Raw genomic sequence first — 7228 nt, 5'->3', positions numbered from 1 at the left:
ATTGTGGTCAAGCCAAAAGTCACAAATATATTACCACTTAAAAAAGTTCCATCATATACTATAATTTTTTTAAAAATCAAGAGTTCAGTGAATTTCTTCCAACACTATTGACCCATGTCATGGTATTAGCTGAAGTTATGTTTTATTATAACTGAAATTAACAGTTTTGAATAATTATTTTTGATCTTCTATCCTTTAAATTATTTAGGTATTTTAAAATTTGATATGTACTCTTATTATACGTGTGGATCATAGATGTAAAAAGAGAAGTCTAAATTTCCATCGTACGCATGAATTTTGACGTATATTTTCAGCATAAATAAATGATTATTCCATATTTTGAGTGTCAACTGCTATGCTCTCCACTACTGATGTAGTTTTCTCAATGAACACAAGATGAGTCCATCAGAGGTTTGTACTGACTTGGACCTCAGTTATGTCAAGGACAGCAAATGAAATATGATGGATATTAAAATTTGCAACTCATGGCTAGGACCTTTATGGACTCAAACCTCAATATGACACAATGATACCATCTTCACCATCTTCACCATCTTCGCCATCCTCACTATCTGTGTCCATGTCAACTTTGTTGTACAATACCTATTGTTTGCCTAGAGACAACACTTCACATTGATAAGTGTTTCAATGCATATTGGTGATATGTGTGCTATCTTGTACATGACATTGGCTAGCCCCATATTAGAAATCTATGCACAAAATAGAAATGATTATCTTATAACTGAGGCAAGGGGAGGCATTTTTCTCCTACGTGTTGGATTTTGGTGCCTTGGTTCAATCATGAAAACATATTTACCATGAAGCGGAAGTGATTGTCATTCCAAATCGATATTTAAACACAACATATCACATGTATATTTTGGGTAAGTTGTTCCAATCTTGACTTGCTCACTCTGAGATTATTATGAAGCCGTTCATGTGCCCCGCCTCGAGAACTACCCATGTGATCACGTTGTTCTTGAATCTCCACTTCTTCTCCAACTCTTCTTGAAAATCTTGAAGATCTTCTCACCATGAAGACTCTCTCCTTGGTTGAGTGGAGAAGGGATCAAAATGGAGAAAGGGAGGGCTCCCAATTCTGGGTGGCTAGGTGCCTAAAATGGGCGTCCCTTCCCCATTTTGTATTTGACATAAGTTTTTCCTCAAAAACTGATTTAGTAAAATATATTCACCAATACCCCTATGATCTTATGTGTGTGACCCTCTAGGCCTATGTATCATTCTAGTTACTAACTTTAGTGGCCCAATATTAATTGTTGACAAACCTTATTAGTTAACTAAGGATCGATTTATCCCAATCGATAGGGTAAGTTTCCAACCTGTGGGGTGTCAATCTAGACCTTGTACTCTAGAAGATATTGAGTAATTGATAAGCCAAAAATAGGGATAAATTTTATGCAATTTTAACCCTTGTCGTTGTCAATTTTAGCTTATACAATAAAATTTATAAAACCTCACTTAAGATGCACAATGATGAGTGAAGGTATCGTCCAAGGGAGGCTAGTAAGGAGTTCAATTCGATGATTTTTCCTTTTAATAATTAGGACTAACTTGATCTTCAATAAAGATCAATCTAACCTAATTAGAAAGGGAATTTAGAGAGGGAGGTAGAAGAGATGAGAAGAGTAAAAGAACTTAGGGAACTCTAAGTTGAATTAATTGATCCAAATGAGAGGATCAAGGAATTCACTTTAGAGGGATTTAAGAAGCAAGTTTTGGTTTTGTTTGTTTGTTTTTGTAGAGTTGATAATTCAGAGCTGACTACAATATTAGATAATAAATAAAAAAACAAAGTTTTAATAACCTAGAATTTAAAGTTTTTTAGAGTTTTCTTTGGGAATGCAGTTGAATACCAAGTTAAATCTCTCCATTTCTCCTCTCAATCCTAATCAGGGCTTGTACATGCTGCTCAAGCCAAGAGATTTAGAATTTCAGATCAGAATCAAGAAGAACAAACAAGAAATTGAACTAATTTCATTCAAAATGCACCAAAATTCAAATACAATGAAAGGAAATGTACCAAACAGGTTGATCCAGGCTGGGGCTCCTCACTGTCTTGCAGCTGTGATAGAGAACCATCAAGAATGACCCCCTCCTCTCAAAATTTGGCTTTTATACCTAGGTAAAATGGCAAAAATTACCATTTACCCCTAATGAGTAATTAAATTTTATCTATCAATGAAGGCTTGATCTTAATAATTCAATTCATACAGATAGAAGGAGGGGTTCAAGATGAGAAAATCCATAAGAAAATCATCTCAATCGGACTTCTGGATTGAAAGTTATGAATAAATGAATTTAAACCAATATTAGCCATTGGATTAAATCATTTATTTAATTTTTTTCTTCTTCTAACCGCTCGCCGAGGTGTTGTTTTTTCATTGGCGGTGACATTTCAACTTCTTCAGGTGGGTGTCTTCTCGTTGCGCCACGTACCCCCTGGCGAAAAATAAAAATAGACAAAGAAAGGTAAAACATATTAGGCGTATAAATAGAACATGCACGTGGCGCATGCCTTTCTCGCCACACAGGGCAATCCGCAAGCGCCACATCACCGGCCGTTCGTGCGCATTGTACGCACCGCGCGGGCGGTGAACTTACCTCTCGGCGCTGACCCCTCCTCAAGCGCCGTTGGATTCTCATCCGACGGCTACGATGATGCCACGTCGACACACGGTAGACTCTTTGGCCTTTTTGTGTATGTGCCCTTTCCGCATTCTCTCTCCTCCTGTTTTTTCCTAAAATATTAAAACTAATATTAAATCATTTTCAATAAAACCCTAGAAAATTTTAAATCACATCTTTACGCTTGCAACCATGACCGAGAGTTTTTTGAGGGTATCATTGCAACAAAATTTTACAAAAGAAACCTTCAAAGTTTGAAAATTATCTAAATACTCATTTTTTTCCTTATAAATATATCTTTTTTTCTTAGAACAAATGCATTTCCTCTTCAAATAAATCTCACAAAAATCCTAAAAACTCGTAAAAGATCCTAGAAAATTCTAGAAAATTCACTGATTCATCCCCGTACTGATAAATCTTGAAATTAGATATTAAACTTGCCATTTTCATTCAAAAATAGTTATTTCAAGCTCAAATAAATCCCTTAAAATTCATGGAATTAACAGAAAATTAGGGAAAAATCAGAAATCACTTGAAAACAGTATTTTCATGTAAATAGATGATAACAACCCATTTAAGCTCTTTAAATGCATAAAATTGTGCTAATAGCATGAAATAAAGACCGAATTTAGGGTGTTATCAGTAATGTTCAAACTCTCTCATGGAACCTTTACCATCAACAGCTATCATATATGTATAATCCTTCTTTGGAGCGAGAATCTCGAACGACTTAGGGCATAGTTGATTGTCAAAGCCTAATCCGTCATTCAATCAGAACTAATGCATAATGGGGATCATTGGAGAACGCCTTATCTAATATCCTCACTACCTTGGCCAAGGATTTGCTGCATCGTCTTCCTTGAGCCAATATCCTCTTATACCACGGGGAAATTATCTCATTTTGACCACTTAATCATCTTCGTGAGCTTCTTACTACATTCTAGTTATGACTTATCTGAATTCCGTGATTGGAGACACACAAGTCGTCGTCAAAATGTAGTCGTCCATCCACGCCATGTCCATGGTGTCTCAAGTCAATGGATCACTTATACAACTGTGACATGAATCAACCTGATTGACGTTAAGTATAATACCATTCATGGATTCTTTGAATCAATTCAGAGAACTCTTACTTGAAAGAGCACGCATTATCTGTCCTTAGTGTTTCCACACTAATAGCCACAAGATCAATTATCTTTATCGTAAATGTAGTATCTGATAGTTCTATTCTATCCGGATAATTCGATGGCCATCTCAACTATCCATCAAATATGAATATTTAGAATATATGTTTAATTACTAGAACTCACTATATTATGATCTCATCATAAATCACTATGTCATTGCATGTATTCATGGCCTTCATCATAAACATCATACTCGAATAATCATGAACTAATATTTTATTTAATGAACGTAAACAAAAATATGGTGGTGTGATTTGGCTTGACGACCACATAATATCCATCACTATGCTGGCCTAGCTAGAGAACAGCATTAAAACCTCCTCATTAGGCTTGACGTCAACTTGATATGCGATGAACTTGGCCACAGCTAATCTTGCATAAGGCAGGGTACAAGGGGATTTTCACATAGTCCTGGAGTCCAACACTCATATTCAGGAGTTCTCAACTTAAATAAAACAGTACATAACATGCGTTGATGAGTCACACATTAAGTGAGCTTTGATATAAGCAGTTGTTGTCTCTTTGACCCTCTCCCGAGCATTGACCCTTAGTCAAATGGGTCTATTAATCCCCTATTCAATGATTACTTCATTTGCACTCAAAATAGGAGTGCACATTGAATCACCATGCATACAAGGCCCATGTTTGAGAGATATCCTTCATGCAAACGCCTCATGCATGATAAACTGTTCCCTCTTGGATCTACCTAACAACATCATCGATGTGCTATTACAAATGGCCAAAGACTGTATTAAGCGAACACTTATAGTAGAGATAAATAACCATACAAGAATGCAAAAAAACTCTTTCATGACTCCTATTAATCATTTTACATCTTTGTCAACATCCCTTTTGTACTAAAATTCTTCAAAACTTTTCCAATGATGTCACATTTATTCTCAACAGCATATATCGTATCTTGAGTTCTTCCAATATGTCAAACAACATGACCATGTCACAAACTTTGGCATACTCCTGCCATCACTGGAAAGAGCATCAAATGACATGCACCAATTTCTGCACCTTCATCTCTACATCTCCAAGATTAACTAAATGGTGACTTTGTCACACATTCATATGTGTTCTTCCAATATGTCAAACAACATGACTTCGTCACAAACTTTGGCATACTCCTGCCATCACAGGACAGAGCTTCGAATGATATGCACTAATCACTACACCTTCATCTCTACATCTCCAAGATTAAGTAAATGGTGACTTTATCACATTTATTCACAACAGCATATATCATATCATATGTGTTCTTCCAATATATCAAGCAGCAAGACTTCATCACAAACTTTGGCATGCTCTTGCCATCACAGGACAGAGCTTCGAATGATATGCACTAATCTCTGCACCTTCATCTCTACATCTCTAATAACACCCTAATTTCGGTTTTTATTTCATGTTATTAGCATGATTTATGCATTTAAAAGGCTTAAATTTGGGTTGTTATCATATATTTACACAAAAATAATGCTTCCAAGTAATTTATGATTTTTCCCTAATTTTCTGTTAATTATATGAATTTTTAAGGATTTATTGAAGCTCAAAATAATTATTTTTGGATGAAAATGGCACATTAAAAAGTTTATTTCGACATTTATCAACATGGAAATTAATCAGGGAATTTTCTAGAATTTTCTAGAATTTTTTACGAATTTTTAGGAATTTTATGGGATTTATTTCAAGAAGAAATGCATTTATTCTATGAAAAAATGGCATATTTATAAGAGAAAAAAAATGTATTTATGCAATTTCTAGACTTTTCGGGGCCTTTTTGCAACGTTTCGCTGCAAAAAGACCCTGAAAACAGCTCTTGGTCACCACGGCAGGCGTAAAGATCCTATTTAAAATCATTCAGGGTTTTATTGCAATTTTTAATATATATTTTTAATGTTTTAGGAGAAATCGGAGGAGAGAGAGTGCGCCAGGGGCATATACGCAATTACTTTTGGGCGGCGTCCAAAAGAAATTCCAGGCTTTTTAAGGACTTTTCTGCAAAAAGGAGGATTCAAAATGCGCCAGCCAATGAGAGAGCGACACGTCATTGCGTGTTTAAAAACGAAACTAATAAATAAATCAATTTTAAATCCAATGGATTAAATTGGTTTGAAATTGATTTATTAATAACTTTTGATCCTGAAGTCCGATTGAGATGATTTTCTTATGGATTTGTTCGTCTTGATCCCCTCTTTCTATTTGTACGGTTAGATCATTCAGATCTAACCTACATTGATAGATAAATATTAAGTACTAAACGGGGGTAAAATGGTGATTTTTACCCTATAACCTAAGTATAAAAACTAAATTTCGAGAGGGGGAGCTCATTCTGGATGGTGCTCCATCACAGCTGCAAGACAGGGAGGAGCTCTAGCTTGGATCAAGTTATCTGGTACTTTTTTTCCTTGATTGTATTTGAACTTTTATGCATTTTGAATGGATTAGGTTAAGTTGTTTGTTTCTTCATCTCTATTCTGATCTGAACTTCTAAATCGCTTGGCTTGAGCGGGATGTACAAGCCCTGATTAGGATTGAGATGGAGAAATTGAGGGATTTACCTTGGCATTCAATTGCATTCCAAAAGAAAACTCTAAAAAATTTAGTTTTAATTCTTAGGAGATTAAGATTTCCCTTTTTATTTCTGATTTAGCAAATTCTCAAAACCAACCAAAACTTAAATCAAAAATTTCTTCCAACCTCTCTAATTGAATTCTTTGATCCATCCAATTGGATCAATTAATTCAATCTAGAGCCCACATTTCTTCTTTTCATCTCTTCTACCCCCCTCTCTAAATTCTCACCTAATTAGGGTGACTTGATCCTCATTGAAGATCAAATTCACTCTAATTAGGATCTAAAACACCAAAAATAAAATCAAATTGAAATTCCTACTTGCCTCCCTTGGACGACACTCATACTTATCACTATACATATTAAGTAGAGTTTTATAAATTTTATTGCATAAGCCAAAAATTCACAACGACAAGGGCTAAAAATTTTGCGTAATTTTCACCCCTATTTTTGGCTTATCAATCTCCAAGATTAAGTAAATGATGACTTTGTCATCATGTATTAGTACCACCTCTCCTAGCAAGTTCTCCTCACCATTCTCAAACTAATATATTATCATCTTCACGTCACCTTCTTTGAGCACTAGTGTGTAGGTAGAAGGAATGGAAAACCTTTTAATGGATGCATAGGGAATGAGGTCGCAGGTGGGTGTAACACACAACGTATGTTGATTGGCACCAAACATCTGGTTGGCACTCTTTATCTTCTTCGGGATGACTACTAATACCTGCTTAATTGCAGATGTGTCATCAGTGGTGAAATCATAGATCTAAGAAAATGGAATTTTAGTACAAAGTGTCATGCTCAGAAAATGATTA

Source organism: Wolffia australiana, chromosome 16, assembly GCF_029677425.1.
Source record: "Wolffia australiana isolate 7733 chromosome 16, ASM2967742v1".
NCBI classification, from domain to species: domain Eukaryota; kingdom Viridiplantae; phylum Streptophyta; class Magnoliopsida; order Alismatales; family Araceae; genus Wolffia; species Wolffia australiana.
This window is presented reverse-complemented; position numbering follows the sequence as displayed.